The sequence below is a fragment of the Narcine bancroftii genome, chromosome 5 (assembly GCF_036971445.1).
Source record: "Narcine bancroftii isolate sNarBan1 chromosome 5, sNarBan1.hap1, whole genome shotgun sequence".
Lineage (NCBI taxonomy): Eukaryota > Metazoa > Chordata > Chondrichthyes > Torpediniformes > Narcinidae > Narcine > Narcine bancroftii.
This window is the reverse complement of record NC_091473.1, coordinates 68,243,677-68,270,430: the sequence shown is the minus strand read 5'-3', so window position 1 is coordinate 68,270,430 and position 26,754 is coordinate 68,243,677. Positions and strand designations below refer to the sequence as shown.

Below are 26,754 nucleotides of genomic sequence, written 5' to 3'. Positions count from 1 at the left end.
GTGCCTGGAATGCCTTGCTAGGGATGGTGGTGGAGGCTGAAACATTGGGGAAATTTAAGAGACTCTTAGACAGACACATGGATGAAATAAAAATAGAGGGTTACGGGGTAGGGAGGATTTAGTACTTTTTTTTAGGAAGGAATATATGGGTCGGCACAATATCGAGGGCTGAAGGGCCTGTACTGTGCTGTATTGTTCTATATTCAAGTCATTTTTTCAGAACTCCATACAGTGTAAAGTGGCAACATATATGACAGGGACAGCATCCAGGCCAGAGATGTTAAGTAACATTTGTGTCACACTCGTGTCAGGCAATAACCATCTCCAACAAGGTTTAAAACACTTTTCATTTATGTTCACCAGCATTAGCAAGAATAAATTCCCTCATTCCACCATTATCCATTGACCATAAACTAATCTGGGTAAATATTGTAGCCGCAAGAGCAAAATGTTTTATAGAGGAGAACTCGCCGCTTGCTTGACCAAAACCTTCACATCTGCTGGACATATCAGAAGCATTTTTTTCTCTTGCTGGGATAAGTTCCACTCCAAAAATAATCAAGAAGATTGACACTGCACAGGATAAAACAAATAGGTAATGGGCAACATTTCCACTATCTGAACATTAATTTCCTTCACCAACAATGCATGGCATTCAAAGGTGATATGTAACTTTCCTGAGAGGGGCAGGCTGTCAATCACTTTTGAAGCCACTCCTATGTAATGTTTTGATCAGGATGAACTCTTCATCCAATGACTCACTAGCTTATTCATGAACTAATATTTGCTGTTTGAATTCTCAGGAATGATGACTGTTGTCTGAGTTTTCCACATCATTTGATTGAGATGTTGTTTCTGTTCTGCAGACTCAATAACAGTCAGGGCTTTGACCTCATAATACATTTTAAAATATACATTATTTTCAAATTGCCTCACATCAGAATCAGAATTTATTGTCATGAACATGTCACAAAATGAGTTATTTTGCAGCAGCATCACAGGTGGAAATATTGCTATAAATTACATTTTTTAAACAATAAATTAATTAGTGCCAAAGAAGAGGAAGTGAGATAGTATCTGAGGTTCATTGTCCAATCAGAAACCTAATGACAGAGGGGAAGAAGCTGTTTTATATCCTGCTGGGTGTTCATCTTCAGGCTCCTGTATCTCTTTCCTGATGGTGTGAAGATGATGCTTTCTTAAGACATCGCCTCTTATCCTCGATGGAATGAAGACTGATGCACATAATGGCAGTGGCCAAGTTCACAATTCTCCACAGCCTTTTCCTCTCCTGTGCATTGGCACCTCTATACCAGACAGTGATGCAAACTGTCAGAATGCTCTCCAAGATACACCTGTAGAAATTTGCAAGAGTCTTTGGTGACAAACCACATCTCTTCAATCTCCAAATGAAGTATAGCTGCTGGAGATCTTTCTTCATGATTGTATCAACATGGAGGCTTCAAAACAGATCATTAGAGATGTTGACACCCAAGAATTTGAAGTTCTTAACCCTTTCCACTGCTGAGCCCTCAATGAGGACTGGTTCATGTTCTCCTGGTTTCCCCCTCCTGAAGTCCACAATGAATTCCTTTGTTTTGCTAATGTTGAAGTTGATTTTGTTAATGTCAAGGTTGTTGTGACACCTCTCAACTAGCTGATTTATTTCACACCTGTTATGTCACTTTGTGAATCTGTGATTCTGCTGACGTGGTATGTCTAAGTTGGGGTGGCATGGCTAGCATAGCAGTTAGAACAGTGTAGCCGCTCTACACCAGTGATTTTCAATCCCTATGTCGTAAGTGTTCTGTGATTAGTAAGGGATTACTTAAGGTGGTATGTGAGTGGGAAGGGAAGGTTGAGAACCACTGCTCCAGACCCAATTGTTACTGAAATATTTTGTCATTGGCCCACTTCCTTTAGAGTTACGAAACCATGCACATAATGAGTCAATTAGGTACGATTAAAACAGTGGTTTTCAAACTTGTTCTTTCCATTCGCATCTTTCTTTGGCTTGGCTTCGCGGACGAAGATTTATGGAGGGGGTAAAAAAGTCCACGTCAGCTGCAGGCTCGTTTGTGGCTGACCAGTCCGATGCGGGACAGGCAGACACGATTGCAGCGGTTGCAAGGGAAAATTGGTTGGTTGGGGTTGGGTGTTGGGTTTTTCCTCCTTTGCCATTTGTCAGTGAGGTGGGCTCTGCGGTCTTCTTCAAAGGAGGCTGCTGCCCGCCAAACTGTGAGGCGCCAAGATGCACGGTTTGAGGCGTTATCAGCCCACTGGCGGTGGTCAATGTGGCAGGCACCAAGAGATTTCTTTAGGCAGTCCTTGTACCTTTTCTTTGGTGCACCTCTGTCACGGTGGCCAGTGGAGAGCTCGCCATATAATACGATCTTGGGAAGGCGATGGTCCTCCATTCTGGAGACGTGACCCATCCAGCGCAGCTGGATCTTCAGCAGCGTGGACTCGATGCTGTCGACCTCTGCCATCTCGAGTACCTCGACGTTAGGGGTGTGAGCGCTCCAATGGATGTTGAGGATGGAGCGGAGACAACGCTGGTGGAAGCGTTCTAGGAGCCGTAGGTGGTGCCGGTAGAGGACCCATGATTCGGAGCCGAACAGGAGTGTGGGTATGACAACGGCTCTGTATACGCTTATCTTTGTGAGGTTTTACAGTTGGTTGTTTTTCCAGACTCTTTTGTGTAGTCTTCCAAAGGCGCTATTTGCCTTGGCGAGTCTGTTGTCTATCTCATTGTCGATCCTTGCATCTGATGAAATGGTGCAGCCGAGATAGGTAAACTGGTTGACCGTTTTGAGTTTTGTGTGCCTGATGGAGATGTGGGGGGGCTGGTAGTCATGGTGGGGAGCTGGCTGATGGAGGACCTCAGTTTTCTTCAGGCTGACTTCCAGGCCAAACATTTTGGCAGTTTCCGCAAAGCAGGACGTCAAGCGCTGAAGAGCTGGCTCTGAATGGGCAACTAAAGCAGCATCATCTGCAAAGAGTAGTTCACGGACAAGTTTCTCTTGTGTCTTGGTGTGAGCTTGCAGGCGCCTCAGATTGAAGAGACTGCCATCCGTGCGGTACCGGATGTAAACAGCGTCTTCATTGTTGGGGTCTTTCATGGCTTGGTTCAGCATCATGCTGAAGAAGATTGAAAAGAGGGTTGGTGCGAGAACACAGCCTTGCTTCACGCCATTGTTAATGGAGAAGGGTTCAGAGAGCTCATTGCTGTATCTGACCCGACCTTGTTGGTTTTCGTGCAGTTGGATAATCATGTTGAGGAACTTTGGGGGACATCCGATGCGCTCTAGTATTTGCCAAAGCCCTTTCCTGCTCACGGTGTCGAAGGCTTTGGTGAGGTCAACAAAGGTGATGTAGAGTCCTTTGTTTTGTTCTCTGCACTTTTCTTGGAGCTGTCTGAGGGCAAAGACCATGTCAGTGGTTCCTCTGTTTGCGCGAAAGCCGCACTGTGATTCTGGGAGAATATTCTCAGCGACACTAGGTATTATTCTATTTAGTAGAATCCTAGCGAAGATTTTGCCTACAATGGAGAGCAACGTGATTCCCCTGTAGTTTGAGCAGTCTGATTTCTCGCCTTTGTTTTTGTACAGGGTGATGATGGTGGCATCACGAAGATCCTGAGGCAGTTTACCTTGGTCCCAACAAAGCTTGAAAAACTCATGCAGTTTGGCATGCAGAGTTTTGCCGCCAGCCTTCCAGACTTCTGGGGGGATTCCATCCATACCTGCTGCTTTGCCACTTTTCAGTTGTTCGATTGCCTTATATGTCTCATCCAGGGTGGGAACCTCATCCAGCTCTAGCCTTAGGGGCTGTTGAGGGAGCTGGAGCAGGGCGGAATCTTGGACTGAGCGGTTGGTACTGAAAAGAGATTGGAAGTGTTCTGACCATCGGTTGAGGATGGAGATCTTGTCGCTGAGGAGGACTTTGCCGTCTGAGCTGCGCAGCGGGCTTTGGACTTGGGGTGAGGGGCCGTACACAGCCTTTAGAGCCTCGTAGAAACCCCTGAAGTCGCCAATGTCCGCGCTGAGCTGTGTTCGTTTGGCGAGGCTAGTCCACCACTCATTTTGGATCTCCCGCATACTACCTTAGGTAATCCCTTACTAATCACAGGGCATCTATGGCGTAAGAATTACTTAAGGTGGTATGTTAGTGGGAAGGGAAGGTTGAGAACCACTGCTCCAGACCCAATTGTTACTGAAATAATTTGTCATTGGCCCATTTCCTTTGGAGTTACGAAACCATGCACATAATGAGTCAATTCGGTACGATTAAAACAGTAGTTTTCAAACTTGTTCTTTCCATTCGCATACTACCTTAAGTAATCCCTTACTAATCACAGGGCATCTATGGCGTAAGAATTACTTAAGGTGGTATGTGAGTGGAAGAACTTTGAAAACCACTGCTCTGCAGCCATGACTGTGTGGCGAGGTACAATTCAAATGCCATCTACAAATTTGCCGATGACTCCTGACAGAAAGTGCCAGATCTGAACTCCAGTCACTGTGCTAACTGCTATGCTAACCATGCCACCCCAACTTAGACATACCACATGGTTACAGGCCCTTTCAGCCCACAAACTGTGCTGCCCAATTACACTCAACTGACCTATAACCCCCATAAGTTTTGAACGGTGGGAGGAGAGGAAACTGGAGGACCCAGAGAAAATTCACCCTTACACGTGGAGAATGTTCAAACTCCTTACAGACAACGTGGCCTTCAAACCCCGGTCCTGGTCACTAGTGCTGTAACAGTATTGAGCTCACCGCTATGCTAACCATGCTGCCCTTTTGGACCTTGTTAACCAGTACTGAAGGTATGATGGTGTTGAAAGCTGAACTGTAGTCAATGAAAAATAGCCTGATGTACGTGTTTCTGTTGTTGAGGTGATCCAAAATTGAACGGAGAGCTGGTGAGGTTGCATCTGCTGTGTAGTGATTGTGACAGTAGGTGAATTGCACTGGATCCAGATCTTTACTGTGGTATGAGTTCATTCTGGCCATGATCAAACTCTCAAAGTATTTCATCACAGTTGATGTGAGTGTTACTGGCCAATAGTTATTGAGGCAGCTCACTCTGTTCTTCTTGGGCACCATGATGATTGATGCCCTTTCGAAGCAGGTGGGAACCTCTGACTGCAACAATAAGAAATTGAAAATGTCAATGCAAGTTGATTGGCATGGATTTTCAGTACCCTGGAGGGTACACCATTAGTGCTTACAAGGATTCACCCTTTTGAAGGATGTTCAGCCTCAGAGACAGATATCACAGGGTCATCAGCTTCTGCAGGGATTCTCATTGATACTGTTAGGTTCTCCTTCTCAAAGCAAGCATTAAAGTTGTTCAGCTGATTGGGTAGTGAAGCATCAAAGCCATTTTTTAGTGTTCAGTCTAACCTTGTAGGATGTAATGGTCTGCAATCCCTACCATAGCTATTGAGTATCTGACTCTGTCTCGAGCTTCCCTTGGAATTGCCTCTTTGTTTCTGTGATGGCTTTCTGCAGGTCATACCTGGACTCCTTGTTGAGATCTGGATTACCGACCTGAAATGTCATCATCCTCGCCCTTAGCAGGTTGAAAATCTTTTGATTCATCCATGCCCTCAGATTGGGGTACCACGGTATGCCACATTTTAATCATTGAACAATGAACATTTTTCAGAGAATGCCTCAAGATTATTTGCTGTTTTGCATTTCCTCAAGGGGTATTTTGAATTTTGACATTACTTCTTCAATTTTATTGTCTGTTCACTGATTGTTCTGTTCTGGAGAAAGCATAGTTATGGAATTTCATAATCAAGATAAATGGGATAAGAAAACGTAATCTGGCAAATAGGAAAGTGAGCGATTACTTGCTGTAACTGTGTTCAATCTTAAAAGGCATAATTTGAAAGCCAATGCTTTCCCCAAGGCCAAACCTTTGTGAGGAAAAGTAGATCAAAGCTAAGTAGCATTGTTGGAGGGGGGCGGGGGGGGGGGGCAATGGTTATCAAAATGGCTGTGACCAGAGCCACAACCCTTTTCAAGTCTTTTCACTTGCTGACAACTGAGGTCAATTTTGTATAAATATCTGAACTTGGCAATCTGACATTTTAATAAATTGAAAACAGAAATTACAGAATTCTTGCTTTTGAAACCAAAATGCTGTTGATACAGATTTTGCTGATGTGTAATGTGAATATTGCGTGTTGCTCCACAATTGAGACATGCAAATATTGCTGTTGTCAATGAATCATGACCAGACAACATGCCCATATGATTCTCCTTTCTTAATCAAAAACTCAGTTTTATCCCAGAGGTTCTTAAGGCAAGTTTATTCCCATTGTTACCCCAGAATTGTAAGTTTATCTGTCATTTTTCATAAAAATAGTGAGACCTGTCTGGGCTAAAGATGTAAATGTGTTTTGTCACATCTTTCTAACTTTAAAGTCCTGAATAGACAAACTACATCTTTATTGATTTGAAACCTTCATCAAACATATTAATAAGCACTTGCAAAACTTCGAGGCAGTTAAAAAGGAAGCCTACTCCATGGCATTTTGTGAATTATTCCCAAGGGATGCTCAAGATTGAAAGGTCGATCAAGATTTCTAACTGGGCAATTATGTTATCGACTCATTAAACCTGATATGTTCTATGTTATAAAACATACTCAATTTGCATTTCAATGTTATTGTGACTTAACCCAATTAAATGAACAAATTCAATCCTCTGTTTTCCTTCACTGATAAAGAATGTGTCTAATGTGCGGAGATGAATTGAGTAAGATAATGTTGCTCATCAAAAGATTAATCACATTGCCTTGTAAATGATTAATTATTCTTTGGATGGTAAAAGGATACCAAATGATCTCAATCAGCGTGATTGATGTCCATTTCTGCAGCTCTATGCAATGAACATTAATTTATTTCTTTAATTGGACACAGAGCATGATAGTCCATGAGCTAGTACTGTCAAAATACCCCAATTACCCTGCAAACCACGTTATTTTTGAAGGATGGGACCTGGAGGAAAACTACACAGTCACAGGGAGAGCATACAAATGCTAGAATGCACCAGATTCAAACTCAGGTCATTGGTGCGGTAATAGCATTGCACTAACCGCTACGCCAACCATGCCGCCCCTAAAGTTGACTTAACATCTAACTCTGCTTTAAAAGAGCACTTTGAAAATACTGTTAGAATCAGCAAGTGACCTGTTCCTGTTCCTTGCTGCCCAGGTAGAACAAAGTCCATTATTCAACTCTCCTTAATGCTCCACCCAGTCACTAAATGGTGTATAATGATTTCCTCCACTGCAGGGGTCATGATTGTCCTGCCAATTCTGAAATGACCCTCACCCCCTCAGTTGATTTTAGAAGAAAATTGCCAACCTGTACTAATGTCTCATGTGACAGACAATTCTGAAATAATATATCTGAAATAATATATCTGACACAATGTTGGACAGTTAGTAGCCCAGTTTGGAGGAGAACTTGGAAGTGGTGGTGTTCCCATACATTTCCTGATTTGCCTGGATTGTTGGAAGATTGGACGCTGTCATATTAATCTTGATAAATAACAGAAGTAAATTTTGCAGCCAATTCCACTGCAGCCATGGAGTTCTCACACTGGAGTAAAAATAATGTTAAGAGTGGTTAACAGGATGCAAATCAATTGGCTGTTAATGACATGGATGGTCTTGAGTTATGACTATCAACCAATGGCACTCACATCAAGAGTGATGAAGTGCTTTAAAAGGTTGGTGTTGAAGCAGATCAGCTCCTGTCTGAGCAGCAACATTGATCTGTTCCAATTCACTCAGTGCAGCACACGGCTATCGCAGATGCCAACTTGCTGGCTCTACACAAAGCCCTGGGACACCTGGACAGCAAAGGTGCATTCATCAGGATGCTCCTTATTGACTACAGTTCAACATTGAACACCATCATCCCCTCAAAACCGATCAGCAAACTTCAAGACCTGGGACTCAACACCCCACTGTATAATTGGATCATGGATTTCCTCCCTTACAGGCCACAATCAGTGAGAACATTTCCTCTACAATCTACATCAGTACCAGAGCACCATAGGGGCTGTGCTCATAGCCCCCTATTCTACTCACTTTACATCTATGACAGTGTGGCTCGGTATGACAATAACACCATCTACAAATTTGCTGAATACCCACCATAGTGGGTTGTGTAAAAAAGAAGCGAAGAGTCACCATACAGGAGGGAGATGGAAAACTTGGCCAAATGGTGCTCCTGTGGCGGTGCACATCCTCATGGTGAACCAGCCCCGCTTGTATCGCCACATGGCAGGGCAGCCATAGTAAAATGGCGTCATCAAAGGTTTCTCTTTGACTCCAGCATCCCTTCCAGCGGGCACCCTGGGCAGTGATTATGATGTCACAATGTACCAGGTGACTGAGCTCATGCTGTCCTTATAGGGGTGGGCTGAATTTGAATAAAAACAGTTGTTAATGACCCTCAACATGGTGTCTGTGTTTCCTCCACTGTTTACACCACTACACTCCAACAATAACCTTTCATTCAATGTCATCAAAATCAAGGAGCTGATTTTTAACTTCAGGAAGGAAAATCCAGATGTGTATTATTCAGTGGTCATTGGAGGAATCAGAGGTGGAGAGAGTGAACAAATTTAAGTTCTTGGGAGTCATCATCTTGAAGGATCTTTTCTGGACCCAACACATGACATCGTGAAAAAAAGCATGCCAGCGCCTTTACTTCCTCAGGAGTTTGTGGAGGTTTGGTAAGACAATGGAAACCCTAGCTGACTGGCTGTATCCTGGTCTCGTATGGGCTGACATCATCAAGGTTGAAACTGCTGGCATTCTGGCTCGAGAAAGGTCCTTGGTATTGGAAACTTTGTCTCACCAGGTGATCTTCATTAGTTGGTCAAGCTGAAGTAAGTGACTCTGATATGGGCACCACATCTCACATCCAAATAGCAAGGCTGATATGACATTGGTGCTGGACACCTTGTACTTGATGACCAACCTGATGTTCTGTGACCAAACTCGATCTTTCAGCTGACCAAAGGCAAAGCAGACCTTTCTGATTCGACTGAATCTCCACTTCTTGAGCAACTGAGGATATTATTGTGTTGCCCAGGAAGCAAAACTTATTGGCAGCATTGAGACGAGTGTTATCAATGAGGACAGTTGGTTCTTCGTAGCTGGAGACGGGCCGGTTGGTACTAAATTTCTGTCTTTTTCAGGCTTATTGTCAATCTGTAGTTCTTAGCAGCACCAGCAAAGTGTCTGGTGATCTCTTCTAATTCTTCAAGAGAATGAGAAACCAGTACACAGTCATCAGCAAACCATAGCTCATGCGCCACAATGCCCCTCACTTTTACTTTTGCTTTCATTCTTGCGAGGTTGAGGAGCCTGTCATCAGCCCTTGTTTGTAAGAAGACCCCTAACTTCAGGTCTGAATTGGCATCCTGAAGAACAGCAGCGAAGAATACTCCAAAAAAGAGTAGGAACCAAAATTCCACAATACAGGCCCTTTAGCCCATGATGTTGTACCAATCTACCTAAACTTGGCTCACAACAACCTCACCCTTCCCTACTCCAGACCCATAGCCATATAGCTGACATCAATGTGCATATCCGAGTCTTTTGAATGTTCCTATTTACCAGCCTCCACCACCACTCCCAACAATGCATTCCAGGTACTCAACCCTCTCTGTGGAAGAACTTGCATCTGATGACTTTCCCAATCTTTACTCCACTCGCCTTGAACAGATGTCCTTGTGCTCCTTTGTAAAAATTATTTATTTATTGATTTTTAAATTTAGACATACAGCATGGTAACAGGCCATTTCAGTCCATGAGTCCGTCCTGTCCAATTTACACCCCATTAACCTACATCCCTGGGACATTTTGCACAGTGGGAGGAAACTGGAGTCCTCCAAGATAACCCAGGCAGACATGGGGAGAATGTACAAACTCCTTACAGACAGCATGTGATTCAAACCCAAGTCAGTTCCTGACCGCTGGCACTGTAAAGGCATTGAGCGAACTGCTACACCAACCGTGCAACACTATATCCTGTGCTAACATGTCTGTCCATGGACTCATGTCCTGTCAAACCACAACCACCCATAAATTTGTGGAGGAACACCTAACTTTCTGTCTTGGCACTCTCCAGCCAGATGGCATTAATGTTGACCTCCAGTTTCTGCTATCCTACTCCCCATTGTTCCTCTCTCTTTTCCATCCAGCTCTCCACCCCATTCCCTCTCCATTCACAGTCATTCCCCTTCCCCTTGATTGTTGGTGTGCTCTCCCTTATTGGACTATTACCTCCTGCCAGTGGGACTCGTGGGCTGAAATGGCCTGTTACCGTGCTGTATGTCTAAATTTTTTTTAAATTTAAAAATAGATTCCTGTAGAATTCAGTAAACTGTTCCAACTAGGTTTTGAAAAATGGTGAATCTCTCTCTCACACCTTTGGTTGATAGTCTAGGATTTGGCGATTGCAATGTTATTGTGAGTTACAAACAACTTGCTGGAGATGGTCATTGACGGTATTTGTGTCATGTGAATACTTCTTGCCATCTCAAGTCTGATTGTCACATGTAGCCTCTTTGCTGATTTCTTTCTATTCTTCCTTCGTGACAAGTCCAAAAATAGAAACAACATTACCTGCTTCAGTTTGAGGATTTTACCCAGAAATTTAGTATTTTGAAATCATCAGTGCGCATGTCCTCTTCTTTCTTCTGGGCGGAGGAAGGTTGCTTGGGCATAGGACACTGCCACAGTCATGTTCCTTTGAGCAAACAACAAATAAATAACTTTACATTTTGATTCCCAGTGAATTCAATTTTCAATGTCGCTTGATACCACACCTGGTCAACTACTCCCTTGACTTCAAAACTTTAATTTCACCTTTGGGGTTCAGACTTTACTTGCTTTTCACAACAATTTCCAGAACTATTACAAGATTCTCCAGCAACCTAAACTCTTCCAAGACTCAGCTCCAATTTTTCAGCCAAGTCCTTCAGCAGCATTATTTGATCTGCTCTATTTTCTTCTGTTTTTGAGGTCTGTGGACTAAAAGTTGAACCATTGCTTGCACCTGTCTGAGAAGGCAGCAAGAAGCATATTTTGAATCAGCTGGGAGCAATAACTCATTCTTTTTCTTCTATACTTTAATTAGAATTCATTGCTTGTCCAGAATTACGTAATCCAATATACAAGCATGCTGAAGAAACTTAGCGGGCAATGTAGCATCCAGAGGAAATAAAGGGCAATTGACACTTAGAGTCTGAGCCCTTCATTAAATGCAATTAGATAATGTTCATTCTGGTTATTTTAATGATCAGTATTTAACATTTTAATGACAGAGCCAACAATTCTGGCTCTGATTTTGGTAGCTTCAACCATAAGTAATGCCTGAACTGCTGTACAAGAAGATCATAAGACCTTAAGGCATAGGAGCAGAAATAGGCTATTCAGTCCATCAAGCCTGCCCTGGCATTTAATCATAAGCTGATCCATTTTCCCACTCAGCCCCTCTACCCAGCTTTTTCCCCATAAACTTTGATGCCTTGGGTAATCAAGGACTTATCAATCTCTGCCTTAAGTGCACCCAATGTCCTGGCCTCCGCACGATCTGTGGCAACAAATTCCACAGATTTACCACCCTCAGGCTTCCATATCTCTTTTCTAAGTGGATACCCTTCAATCCTGAAGTCGTTCCTTCTTGTCTTAGACTTTCCCACAATGGGAAGCAACCTTTCAACATCTACTCTGTCCACAGCTTTCAACATTCAATGAGATCCCCTGAAATCATCCTAAATTTCAGAGTACAGGCCAAGAGCTGTCAAACACTCCTCATAAGATAAGCCTTTCATTCCCAAAATCATCCTAGTGAACCTCCTCTGAACCCTTTCCGATGTCAGCACATCCTTTCTTAAATGAGGAGCCCAAAACTGCTCACTATATGCCTAATGAGGTCTCACCAGTGCCTTATAAAGCTTCAACATCACACATCAATATACCTTTTGAAATGAATGCAAGCATTGCATTTGCTTCTTCACCACCAACTCAACATGCAAGTTTATCTTCAGGCTATCCTGCATGACGACTCCCAGGTCCCTTTGCTGTTGAGTATTTTCAATTTTCTCCCCATTTAGAAAATAATTTGCCCATTTATTATTTCTACCAAGTTCATTATGTACAGTTTCCAACATTATATTTCATTTGTCACTTCTCTGGCCAATTCTCCTAATCCATCCAAGTCTTTCTGTAGTCTCCCTATTTCTTCAACTGTACCTGCTCTTTCACGTACATTCGTATCATCTGCAAACATGGCCACAAAGCCATTCATTCCATAATCTAAAACATTAATATACAACATAACCAGTCTATAAATTACTTTCTGCTGACTCCCTCCCTTCCTGAATAGTTGAGTGACATTTGCAATTTTCCTCCAGGGCCATACCAGAATCTGCTGATTCCTGAAAGAACATTACCAATGCCTCCACAATCTCTACCACTACTTCTTTCAGAATCAGGGTGCAATCCATCTGGTCTGGGAGACTTAGCTATTCTTACACATTCACCTTTCCCTTGAAATAGTAATTGCACTCACTTCCCTTCCATGATATCCTTCGACATCTGGCACACTCCTAATGTCTTCTACAAAGAAAGCTGATGCAAAATACTCATTTAGTTCCTCTGCCATATCCTCCTCTCCCATTAATATTTCTCCAGCATCGTGTTCTAATGGTCCTCTATCTACTCTCACCTCTCTTTTAATCTTGATATACTTGAAGAAGCTTTACGTATCCTCTTTTATATTATTTTCTAGCCTACATTCATTCTTCATCTTTTCCCTCCTTATGAGTTTTTTTTATAGTTATCTTCTGCAAGTTTTTTAAAAGTTCCCTCTAATTTTTGCTTCTTTGCATGCCCTCTCTGTAGCTTTTACATTGGCTTTGTCTTCCCTCATCATTGTGACACTTTTCCATTTGAATATTTCCTCTTTTTGGTATCTATTTATCCTGCACCTTCATAATTTCCCGCACAAACTCCATCCACAGAAGTATTTTCTTAGCCCCCTACTCTACTCACTTTACACCTACAACTGTGTGGCTCGGTACAATAATAACACCATCTACATATTTGTCAATGATGCCACGGTAGTGAGTTGTATAAAGGAAGGTGATGAGTCAGTATACAGGATGGAAATTGAAAACTTGACTGAATAGTGCACCAACAACAACCTTACACTCAATGTCACCAAAACTAAGGAGCTGATTGCTTACTTCAGGAAAGGAAAGCCAGCGATCATTGGGGGATCAGAGGTGGAGAGGGTGAGCAAATTTAAATCCTTTGGGGGGGGGGTGACTATCTCAGAGGACCTTTCATGGATCCAACATCCAACATAATGGCATCATGAAGAAAGCACATCAGTGCTTCTACTTCCTCAGCAGTTTATGACATCAGAAACCCTGGGTAATTTCCACCACACCTGTGTGCGGTGGAAAGTGTGTTGACTGGCTGTATCATGGTCTGGTATGGGAACACCAATACTCCTGAGTGTAAAGCCCTGTAAAAGGTAGTGGACATAGCCTAGGACATCGCAGGCAAAACATTCCCCACTATTAAGTACATCTACAGGGAAGTCTAGCAGTGGAGAGCAGCAGCAATCAGCAGAGACCCACACCACCCACCACACACTCTTTTCTTGCTGCCTCAATTAGGAAAGAGGTATAGGTGCCACAAGACTCATACCACCAGGTTCAGGATCAACTACTACCCCTCCACCATCAGACTCCACAATGACAAACTCAGTCAGACACTCATTCAAGGACTCTTACTTGTGCACTATATTGATTTTCTTTTTGTCTCCCTGTATTTCATGGTCAGTTTGTTTACATTCATTATCTGTTTAGAGTTCTTTGTTTGTTTACATGTTTACATTTTGCACTATCAATTAGTGTAATTCTGCTGTGCGCACAGTAAAAAGGAATTTCAGGGTTGTATGTGATGTCATGTATGTACTTTAACAATAAATCTGAAATCTGAATCTGAAATCTAAATTCTCTTTACTCCAGTGAAATACAGACATATCTGACATTAGTTAAATCTCAAATTGAACTCAATCATGTTGTGATCACAACCTCTCTAATCACCTCTGATGCATTGCACAACATTCATTCCAATCCAGCCAATCCACTAGTGGGCTCAATAACAAGCTGCTCTTAAAAGCCATCTCAACAGAATCAGAATCTTTTGCCATGAACAAGTCACAAAATTCCGTGTTTTGAGGTAGCATTGTAGTGCAAACGTTCATATTATAAACCATCTTATAACAATAAATGCATTTTTTTTTAAAATAATGCACAAAAGGTAAGACAGTGACTGGTTCAGTGTTTATTCAGGAATCTGATGGCAGCAGGGAAGAAGCTCGTCTTTAGGCTCCTGTACCTTTTCCCCAATGGTAGCAGAGTGAAAGGGGCATGGCCTAGGTTGTGGGGGTCTTGAGGATAGAAGCTGCTTTTTTAAGACACTGCCTCATGTAGGTGTCCTCGATGAAGTGAAGTCTGGTGCCTTTGATGTCACAGGCCTAGTTAAAACCCTCTGGAGATTATTCTTGTCCTGAGACCTGGCAGCTTCATACCAGACAGTGATGAAACCAGGCAGAATGATTTCCATGGTAAGAGTAGGAGTTTACTAGAGTCTTTGGTGATATACTGAATTTCCTCAGACACCTCACAAAGTATAGCTGCTGGCGAGTCTTTTTGTGGTTACAACAACATGGAGGTTCCAGGACAGATCCTCGGAGATGTTGACATGAATTTGACGTTCTTGACCTTCTCCACTACTGAGCCCTCGATGAGGACTGGGTTGTGTTCCCCTGACTTTCTCCTGAACTCCACAATCTCCTCCTTGGTTTGGCTAACATTGAGCACAAGGTTGTTGGTGTAACACCACTCAACGAGCTGATCTATCTCCCTCCTGTATATTTACTCATTGCTGTTTTTGATTTTGCCATAAATTGTGGTCTCATCAGCAAATTTGTGGATGCCATTGGAATTGTCCATGACCACACAATCATTTAGTTAAGCACACATCCTTGAGGTGCACCTGTGTTGATAATCAGTGAGGAGTAGACATTGTTTCCAATTTGTACTGGCTGTGGTCTTCCAATGAGGAAGTCAAGAATCCAGTTGCGGGGTGGGGGCAGGGGTACAGAGGCCAAGAGTTTGTAGCTTCTTGATCAGCCCTGAGGGAATAATGGTATTGAAGGCTGAGCTGTAGTCAATGAAGAGCAGCTGTATGTATGAGTTGCTGTTTTCGAGGAGATCCAGAGCTGAGTGAAGAGCCAGCGATATTTCATCTGCTGTGGAGCAATTGTGATGATGGGTGAATTGCAGTGCATCCAGACCTTTGCTTAGGTATGTGTTAATTCTTGGAATGACCAGCCCCTCAACGCGTTTTATCACAGTAGAGGTTAGTGCTACTGGGTGATAGTCGTTGAGGCTACCTTGGGTACCAGGATGATTGTGGGAACCTCTTTCTGTCACAATGACAGGATGAAAATGTCCATGAACACTCTGGCTAGTTGGCTGGTGCAGATTTTCAATACTCTGCCAGGTACACCATCATATGCTTTATACAAATTCTCTCTCTTTAGATCTAGTCCCAAATTAGTTTTCCCAATTTACTTGTATGTTAAAATCCCCCCATGACTACCATGACATTGTCCTTCTGACATGCTGTTTCTATTTGCTGTTATCCACATCCTCGCTACTATTTGCAAGTCTGTATGTAACTGCAAACAGTGTCTTTTCACCCTTGCCATTTTCTTAACTCACAATGATTCTTTATATTATGATCCTTTGTCACTTCTTTCTAATGATTTAATGTTATTCCTTACCAACAGAGCCATGCTGTCTATCCTTTCAATACACTGTGTATCCTTGGACATTAAGCTCCCAATGACATCCATCTTTTAGACACGATTTTGTGATGGCCACAACATCACACCTGTCAATGTGTAGCAATACTATAAGGTCTCCACTTTATTTATGATGGTATGTGCATTTAAATACAAATTCTTTAGTCCTTTGTTCTTGCATCCTGATGGAATGGGATACAAGTTCTACTTTTTCCATTCTGGAGCCTATATTGTTACCATCGACTTGCTCTTATAGAAATAGCAAACAGCTGTGTTTCTGTAGAGTGTCAAACTTAAATTCCTTACAGTTAAAGGAAGGAATGTTGAAGTCATGGGACAGGAAAGGGTTTTCTCATCTCTCAAACACCAAACTAGAGATCCTGTGTTGGGACTCCTGGTATTTCATAACTCCATTATATTGGCAGACTTGGGATGGGTTCAGTCAGAATGAAATTCTGTTTTGAAATACTTAAAATACATCGGCAACATATCTGCCAAATTCCTGCCAAATATTGTACTCTTTATACAAATAAATATAGAAATAACCAATCCCATGATTCTACAAAATATTTCCATATACAATACCTCCCTAGGGGTTGTAATAACTACTAATAAATCTGTTCTTAACTCGCTGAGAAGTTCACAGTCTATTTATTTGCAAATTAAAAGATGTATTTTTAATTAAAATTGAATTTTCCTAGCTCATACGAACCCCAAATTGCAAGTAATGTTTCACAAGGAAATGACAAACGGACAACACCCGAAACTCCTAAGAATGTTAACTTTACTAAAATGTTGGAATTGGTGTGCACAATGGAGAAAATAAAAGGTAGACACTTTGGGAGGTGTGGTATTCAATCTCCCTTTTCTAGACCACAAATTAATTTATCATAAACATGAGGATTTGCGATATCAAAACACAAATAAATTCAATACCTTGTAACTTCTAATAAACTGCATTGAATTGATTACTATCACCTGACAGATGTCCACAGCCCAGAAAAAAAAACTCCTCAATTGAAAAATGTAGTTGCAAAGAAGTTCATTTTTAAATTTTGGTGGTGTAAGTCTCGGAGTTTGCTAAATCTTGGTCAGTAATGATACTTACTTCTTTAATACTTAAACGGCAGCCTTGGTGGTTCTTAAAGCAACTCCTTTCTTCGTAACTGCCTTGATCACATCCAAAGTCACAGTCTGTCTATGTCGCAATCAGCAAAGCAACCAAAAGGATGATATTCCTAAAGGCTCTCCATACATGGGCTTATTTGAAACTATGTCAAGATAGCAGCATCTCCTGAATTTACACATTTGGGCCTATTTTTTTTGTAATTGCTCCTAATCTACCGATCTCTTAGCAGACTTTATTCTATTCTTCTCTCCATTAAAAGAGATTTCTACTCCTCCTTCAGCATTCAAAAATAAAATGTCAGTAATATTTAACACAACATGTTGCTTCCAAAGGTTTCTTCAGTCTATTCTTTCAAAAGCAATTTTTCACTCCAAACCAGAGGAACAAATTTCAAGAAATGTACAAAAACATTTGATAGAGTATGGTTACATTCACATCAGACCTGTGTGGATGAGTGTGTGCCCACATGCAAATACTATATGTTCCCCAACCAGAAGTCCTGGATGAATCAGAGAATTCGAAATCTGCTGAGGGCGAAAACAAGGGCTTTTAAGTCCAGGGATCGCAATCTTGACATGGAGTCCAGGTACAACTAGCGAAAGGCAATCTCTGAAGCAAAGTGGCAATTCTAGGGGAAGATAGAGAAAGATACATGCCAGCATTTGCAGAGAGTGCAGGATATTACAGCCTATAAAACAAGGGTGGAATATTATAGATGGCTGTGATGCTTCACTACCCAATGAGCTGAACACTGTCTATGCCCGCTTTGAGAAAAAGAAACAAACAATTCCTACTAGAATCCCTGAAAAGGCTGAGGACACTGTGATATCTGTCTCTGAGGGTGACATCTGAATATCATTCAAGAGGGGGAACCCTCACAAGGCATCAAGCCCTGAAGGTGTACCTGGCAGGGTTCTGAAAATCTGTGCCAACCAAATAGCTGGAGTGTTCACAAACATTTTCAACCTCTCATTGCGAAAGTCAGCGGTTCCCATTTACTTCAAAAGGACATCAATCATCCTGGTACCCAAGTAGTGTGAGCTGCGTCAATGACAACTGCCCAGTAGCATTAACATCTACTGTGATGAAATGCTTTGAGATGCTGGTCATGGCCAGAATTAACCTGTACCTAAGCAAGGATCTAGACCCACTACAATTTGCCTATCATCACAATCGCTTCACAGCAGATGCAATATTGCTGGCTCTTCACTCAGCTCTGGATCACCTCGAAAACAGCAACTCATACATACGGCTGCTCTTCATTGACTACAGCTCGGACTTCAATTCCATTATTCCCTCAGTGCTGGTCAAGAAGCTACAAACTCTAGGCATCTGTACCTCCCTCTGCAACTGGATCCTTGACTTCCTCTTGGAAGACCACAGTCAGTATGAATTGGAAATGTCTCCTCCTCACTGATTATCAACACAGGTGCACCTCAAGGATAGCCCACTGCTCTACTCAATATACAGTCATGACTGTGTGGTCAGACATAATTCCAAAACCATCTACAAGTCCACCGATGACACCACAGTTGTCAGCAGAATCACAAATGGCAATGATGAAATATACAGGAGGGAGATAGAACCTTGCGCTCAATGTCAAGCAAACCAAGGAGATGATTGTAGACTTCAGGAGGAAGTCAGGGGAGCATGACCCAGTCCTCATCGAGGGTTCAGTAGTGGAGAGGGACAAGAACTTCAAATTTCTAGGTGTCAACATCTCCAAGGATCTGTCCTAGAGCCTCCATGTTGATGCAATCATGAAGAATGCTCACAGTGGCTAAACTTTGTGAGTGGTCTGAGGAGATTTGGTATGTCACTGAAGTCTATCGTAAACTTCTACAGATATACCATGGAAAGCATTCTGGCTGGTTGCTTCACTGCCTGGAATGGAGGCGCCAACTCTCAGGACAAGAATAAACTCCAGAGGGTTGTTAACTTAGCCTGCAACATCACAGGCACCAGATGTCACTCCATTGAGGACATCTACATGAGGCTGTGTCTTAAAAAAGCAGTCTCTATCCTCAAAGACCCCCACCACTCTTCACTTTGTACCATTGAGTAAAAGGTGCAGGAGCCTGAAGACGAGCACTCAGCCCCACAAGGACAGCTTCTTCCCCACTGCCATCAGATTCCTGAATAATCAATGAACCAAAGACACTGCCTTACTTTTTGTCCACTGTTATTTTTATTTTTTATAGTAGTTGTCATAAGATGGTTATAATATGAATGTTTACACTATGATGCTGCCACCAAACACTGAATTTGGTGACTTGTTCATGGCAATAGATTCTGATTCTGACATGTTTAGATTAAAACTGAAGCAAACTACTGTGGATACTGAGAGCTTGAAATACAAAATAAAATAAGAGAGGATACACTCAGCAGGTTAGACATCTGTGGAGAGAGAAGGAGAGTTAATCCTTCAAGGCAGAAGACTTTTCCTCAAATCAAAAATGTAAAGATTTAACAGATCAGAAGCAAGTTTGACTGGAGGAAAAAGAGTACTATAAATGGTAAAAAAAAACAAGAGATATCTACGTCAGAGGGCAGGCATGCTTAAATGACAAGGCACTGGTGTAAGCAAAATGAAGTGGAAAAGTAACAAGTAACCATGGATCATGAGATGTAATAGCAATAGCAGAATAACTATCATTATTTATGGATATGACGAACTTCTTGAACTTGATGTTGAGACACAAGGATGTAATAGAACTTATTCAAAAGGTGACATGCTGTTCCCTTAAAGTTCAATGAGCATTAATAGAAATAGTGTAGAAGGGAAAGGACAAGGAAGTGAAGGTGGGGACTAGAATGTTCGTTTTGAGAGTTTTACACAAAGAATTTAAAATGTAATACTCACAGTTTGATGATCATAGAGGGAGCAAAAAAAAAACTCCACAAAAATGCTGGTTTTTTTTGCAATTACAATATAACCTTTGTTCCAACTGCAGGTCCTGACACAATATCAAATGTACTTTCTTGTGCCATAAGCTGGAAGAAGTTTGTTTGTCCCTGTGTCTGTGCAGGTTTCCTCCAGGTGATCCGGTTTCCTCCCACCTTCCAAAAACGTACCGGGGGTTGGAGGCCATTTGGGTTTAATTGGGTGGCATGGGATCATGGGCTGAAAGAGCCTGTTATGGAGCTGTATGTCTATACACATATAAACTCAAGTTATCTTCAAGTCATGCATCATAAAATGAAAACAGTTCTTTGACCAACTTCACATGATTCTGTTTTTCATCTTGAAAAAGCTGTAGAAAACTTCATGAAAGCTCTTGGGCTTTGTTATACATTAAGAATAGAAATTACAACTGTATAATTTAACAAAAACATCACATGAAGTGCAAGCATCTTTCTCTCAGTGTCATCAGTAATTCATTCTCAGATGTAAGCAACAAATGATGACAGTTTCCCCTTCCTCAAAACCAATTTGAGAATCATTGTGACACTGATTGGACTTTCTCCAGTGTTGTTCAACTTTGTTCATGGATTCACATTCCTTTCTGAATACATCAGTATTTCCATGAGTGTTGGTTTTGCTGTGGTTTAATTCCCTCTGATGAAGAAATGTTATTCTTGTCTTCAGAAGGAGTGAGGAAGCTGGTTGGCTCCTGGAAATGAAACTTTAAATTTTAGACAGTGGATGGAAAATCGTGAAATCTGATTGACTCAGAATTCCAAGAGCAAAACTTTTTTTTGTTTGAACAAATAAAAAGAGATGTTTTATATAAATAAGTTTCTGTTATTCAAGAATGTTTTTACATTCTTGCCAAATAAAATCCCAGAAGCCACATCATTTAGTTTCAGATAGAAAGGGAGGGAAGAAGAAAAGAAAATGATGAATGACTTGGATATGAATAACATTTTGAATAAATACTCAAGTATTTTGCAGTAAAAAAAAAGTTTTTTTGGAAGATTTACTGTCATGTTTGAATGGTTCCATCTGGACATTTTCAGCCCAATCCTCCAAGGATAAGATTCCACTGAGAGAGAGAAAAAAAATAATAGTTTTAGCATTACTGGTAGTAAGTAGCTTTACTTGCTCATGCACCAAACATTTCTGTGTGGATGCTTAGAAATAGTGCTTTTATTGCGGTGTGCTGTTTTGTTAGATGGAGAAATAACTGGTCAATAATATGATCCAGTGACTGAAATATTCCCAAGGGAACATCCTACATCTGGACACTTCATGACTTTAATCAGTAGCAGCTAAATATAAAAGTATTTAGAACTCATTGACATAGAATTCAATCAAATATCTCATATTTTACACAAACCAAAATCAATAAATCAGTTAAGATATTTTACTGTTTGAAACTTTAAAGAAAGTAAGGCATGTCTGACAAATTTTATTGACAGATTTCTTACTTTAAGAGAACAGGATGGAATTTTACTTTGAAGTTTCAGGAATGAATTTCAGGAGCCTTCCCTGGGATGTGGCATGGGGATTAAATGTCGTTTCTGTGGACTTTCAGGTATTAAGATTCCCATCAAAAATGTCCTGTCATAAATTCGAGATTCTGATATGGAATGATTATTGTTTATAAAAGTGGGAAATGGACTAGAGAAAAAGGGCACACCCTCTGATTTGCAGGATGTGATCAGTGGTATCATTTTATGAATCTGACTTTGCATTTAGTGACACGATAACATGCAACAAAAAATCTTGTCGAATGAATGGATAAAGCAAAGAAAGAAATGTTTCATTGTGGGATTCTGAGGTCATATATTTCTGAATCAAGAGCATTTTCTTAGCAGAAATATGTTTTGAACCAAAAAGACTATGAATTTTGGATTTAGGAATTTATATAAATGAGTTAATAAAAAGAACAAATAGCTACATAAATGGAACCAGAAAGACAAAAGAAATGTTAATCTCAAGAGGGATCGATATGTACAATCAGATGATAATAAACTTGAATTTGAACTTGACTGAGATACAAAATTAAGACCACCATCTAGTGTAATATTTTTACTTTTGAATAAATTGGGCTTGGATTGGGTACAGCCTAGATTTACCAGAACAAAATATGGAAATGTGGATGAATTATGAAGCCCAATCTCTCTGGGAAACTTTCTTTTTCCAAAACATTTCTTACCTTCAGTTCTTGTGATAAAATGTTTGGTTTAATCACAGACTTGCTTAACTTGTTTGTTTAATTGGAGACAAGGATGCTTGCCTGTCACATCTTGCATGGAAATATTCTTCTGGACAAATGGAAAATTAAAACTCCTGAAGTGAAAAGTGCACCTCAAAAAGACAGCCGAATACATTTCAAAGAGAGTTTACACAGAAGCAGTTTACTGATAAAACTGGGCCCATGAATTGATCAAAGACAAAACTTTACACAGAATATAACAGCCTAATCCTCTTGACAAGAAAATTAAGAAACACAAAATTGGCAACATCCTGTATGAGGGCAGAATCATTGGGATGGCCAATCAAACACTATGTGGTTGATCATGTAGCTATGGAATGGACAAGGATAATGAACAGGACATATGCACATCAATTCTGATGCCGTAACAGTCACAGACAGTTGGAGAGATTATGGGATGTTAGCTAAGATCAAACCTACCCATTCAAGAAAATCTCCTAAAAACAAAAGAGGGGGAGAAAGTGAGGAAGTTCAAAGAACAACAGAAAAAAGCAAAAGTATTACTTTAACAGAGGAACAAAAAACATATTGGAACTCTACACTGGTGATCAAGTAAGGGTAAAAGACAAAACAAACTTATGGACTCAGAAGGGAACTGTCCTTAGTGAAGTCCAACCAAGATCATACACCATTCAGACAGCTGAATGTGCTGTTCTGCAAAGAAATCGTTGAAATCTTCAAATGGTACCAGCCACAGTAGATGGAAAGATGGATACTGTTGAACAACCTGAATGCACACCTGAGAAGACATCTTTTGAGGCAACAACTCAGTTTCAAGCACAATCAGGAGATCGTCAAGACATGTGAATCCTCCTAAGAGAGTCATTGAGCAAATGTAAAGACTCCTGTTATACAATGAAGTAGTGCTATCTCATTCACTCTTTAAGTTTTAGCGTATGTAAATGTGAACACACAAAACAAGTTTTAACAATGTTAACAATTGTTGATAATTATGAAAATGTAAGTTCTTGGTGTTAAGATTAAAATTGCAGAGTTATACAAAGAAAACATGTTAGTTAAAAGTAGGCTACTTTTGTTTTAAGAAAGGGAGATGTAATGATTGTGATCAAGGTTGCAAAGCAACTAGCAATGCCTTACTGTTTGACTGACTGCTGACACAGAGCAGGAGACATGCAGTATGCAGAGCTATAATGGAGACTTGCACCCCAATGGCATGCCTCATGATGCTGTCTATATCAACTTTAAAGTAAAGAACCTTTTCCTTCATCTATATGTTGTCTAAGAACTCACACACACGAATACAAGATGAAACACCTTTGATAAGTTCCCACATATAAGGTCACTTAATGAGATGAGAGCTCATGGAATTCAGGAATGATACTAGCATGAGTAGAGCATTGGTTAATAGGCAGGAAACAGAGAGTGGGAATAAGGGGATCCTATAAATGTTGGTTACCCATTACCAGTGGTGTTCTGTACGGGTCAGTGTTGCATCCAGTTATTTTTTTACATTGTATATAAATGACTTGGATAATAGAATAGATAGTTTTGTGGCTAAATTTTTGGATGACACCAAAATAGATGGAGGAACTGGTGGTGCTGAGGACACAGAAAGGATGCAGAGAGACTTGCATAGATTAGGAGAACGGGCAAAGAGACGGCAGATGAAATACAATGTTGGGAAGTGGACGGTCACGCACTTTGGTAGAAGAAATAGATGGACAGACTATTATTTGGGGATAACATTCAAAATTCAGAGGTACAAAGGGATATGGGAGTACTCGTGCAGGATACCCTAAAGGTTGACCTCGAGCTTGAGTCGGCAGTGAAGAAAGCAAATGCAATATTAGCATTCATTTCTAGAGGAATAGCGTAAACAACAGGGATGTAATGATGAGATTTTATAGGGTGCAGGTGAGACCTCACTTGCTGGAATTTACAAATGTCACGGGCAACATGATTGAAACACTTAAAATCCTGAGGGATCCTGATAGATGAATGTGAAGAGAACATTTTTCCTTGTGACAGAATCGAGAACAAGTCATCAGAGTTTAAAAATACAGAATTGTTTATTTAAAACAGGAATTAGGAAAGTAATAACACAATGCTGGAGAAACTCAGCAGGTCAAACGGTGTACTTTATATAGCAGAAGGTAAAGATACATGACCAATGTTACGGGCTTGAGCCTTTCATTAAGGTACGACAAAACATAGCCTGAACAAAATGTTGGGGGGAAGGGCAACTTTTCTTTCCCTCAAAGTACTGTGAATTTCTTGAACTTTCTTCCTGAAGGACAAGAGGAATTTTCCAATATCTTCAAGGGGGAGATATGTAATTATCTTATGAACAAGGAGTGGAGGATTACTGTGGATAAACAAGATTGGAGAGTTGAAGCTATAAGCAGATCAGCCATGGCATTATTGAAAGATGAAGGAAGCTTGAGGAGTTTCTGCAGTATGAAAATGTAAGTTCTTGGTGTTAAGATTAAAATATCCCTGCTCCTAATTCATATGTTGTATAATTAGAAAAAGTTTTAAAATCAGTAAAGCAATTTGCATTCTTAGTGAATAATTTTGGCCAACATTCTTGACCTACAATTGCTGGGACATTTTATCCCACTGCCTAAAGTGATGGCAGAGTGGCACACAGTCAAGAAAGAACATTCTTGGAATCCTTAACATCGACCTAATTCACCTCAAAAGTCTCATAGCATCAGGTTGAATATGGGAAAGCTTTCTTTCTTTTGGTAACCATATACCATCTTCCCTCAGTTAATGAATCAGTGCTCCTCCATGATGAATAACACTTGGAAATAGCACTGATAGCATCCGTGACATATGATGCAAGGGTGAAGACTTCAATGCCCACCACTAAGAGCACCAAAGGAGTGTACAAACATGCACTGTGCTACACTGGTTGCACCATACATGTTCAGGTTTCCCTATTCTGCATTCTAATGTACAGAGGACCCCAAATTTCCAATGCAATGAAATCCTGGACATAAATTTCATAATTTTCAATGACAAATCTATGGTCCATGGAATACTTATACAGAGCAGAGTTCACAAAATCAACACAATGTTGAGGGGCTGCCTTGAGCAGATCCTACTTGGGTGGTGATAATTAACCAGTTTCCTTCTAAAATTGCCTAAGATTGTCTCCTACTACCATTTCAACTAGAATAACCCTCTCCTATCCACCCCCCCCCCCACACTGCCCCCAACCCCAGCCTTGTGCTTTTTGTCAGAAGTTCCACCTACATCTTTCAATTTCACACCCAAAGGTACATTTCCATCCATCAACCCAATAACTGATCACCAGCTACCCTTACAACCATTGATTATGCCCTCCAATTACTACATCAAAATTATCTCAACTAATCAGTACTAAAAGGTCCAATTCCCCATTACTGATTGTACTAGTAAGATTACTCTCCCCAACATTGAGTAACTCACCTCTGAATTTTCCAAAGCCATGCCACCACTAAAATGCTGATGTTAAGTTATGAAAAATGTTTATCCATTTATATCAATGAACCTTCTAAACCTACAACCTCTACTGGCTGGAAGGACAAGGTTGGCAAAAGAATGAGAACTCCAGAACCTGAAAGTTGCCCTTCAAGCCACACTCCATCCTGATATGGAAATATATAAACATTCCTTTACTATCTCTGGGTCAAATTGCTGCAGGTTTCTCCCCAACAGCATTGTGGGAATACCCACACCTCAAGGACTGCAATGGTTCACTACCACCTTCTCAAGGGCAATTTGGAATGGCTCAACATGTGATGCCCACATTTCTTGAGACAGCGAGAATGAGTAAATTTGTGTTTGATTAAATTTACAACCATATTAAGTTCTTAAAAATGAAAATAATTGTTTAATTGTATAATTTCATTTGAAATGGTGGAAAAGTGTATTTAAATAATTGATGGTTTGCTTTGGCTTATTAGATTTTTTTTAAAAGGGAAAAGCTGTGCAGTATCCATGAGCGAAGAACATTTAAGAACCAGGTGTACCATGCAGTGCAGCTCTGCTGAATTGGTGTGTCAGATATTACTGCAGCCAGCTTTAATAAAAAAATGTTCAATTCATGAATTGTTGAATGATAGAAACCGAAGAATCATCAAATAAAAATCACAAAATTTATACAGTTTGGATTCAATCTTTTGAAAGGCGAAAACCTGCTTCTTCAATAGTATAAATGAAAACTATATTACTGCCAATAGAGCTTCTACTTTGGTTGGGCATGACTATTACCTATATTCCATATTATCACGTGTATGAAAATACAAATATGTATGTTTAAAACATCAGAATTTCTACCATTTATTTTCCTATTAGAAATGGTTTGTAGTGCAGGTTACAGGTAAGTAAACAAGGCCTGACTTTTCAGTGGAAGTGATCCAATTAAAAGATGTAAAGTTTAGACAAATTTTGAGGTTTATTTTTTTTGTCTTTTTTTGAAGTGTTAAGGAGAAGCCAAGCTCCATCCCAAGTATTACAATGAAGCAGTCTCCAATTGATGTCCTCTTTTTTTACTCCTCCACCAAATGATACAATGA

The 26,754-nt window shown here is 40.6% G+C and overlaps 1 protein-coding gene and 1 long non-coding RNA gene across 13 annotated transcripts in view; one reads left to right on the top strand and one right to left on the bottom strand.

Annotated features, from left to right (window-relative positions):
• LOC138763479 (dynein axonemal assembly factor 4-like) overlaps positions 1 to 8,366 on the bottom strand; it is a 141,026-nt gene extending 132,660 nt beyond the window's left edge. For 10 of the 11 annotated variants that reach the window (XR_011357600.1, XR_011357597.1, XR_011357598.1 and 7 more), the window contains exon 1: positions 8,188 to 8,366. The gene's annotated coding sequence lies outside the window, so the exon portion shown is untranslated. The remainder of the gene's footprint in view (positions 1 to 8,187) is intronic. The other variant, XM_069937699.1, reaches the window with a different exon arrangement.
• A 122-nt stretch (positions 8,367 to 8,488) lies between these two features.
• LOC138763480 (uncharacterized) lies at positions 8,489 to 26,338 on the top strand. Of its 2 annotated transcripts, none has more exons than XR_011357602.1 (3): positions 8,489 to 9,211; positions 24,483 to 24,654; positions 26,157 to 26,338. It is a non-coding gene; the product is annotated as an uncharacterized lncRNA (long non-coding RNA). The 2 variants fall into 2 exon arrangements; XR_011357601.1 differs by having other exon boundaries at positions 26,143 to 26,338.
• The last annotated feature ends 416 nt before the right edge of the window (positions 26,339 to 26,754 follow it).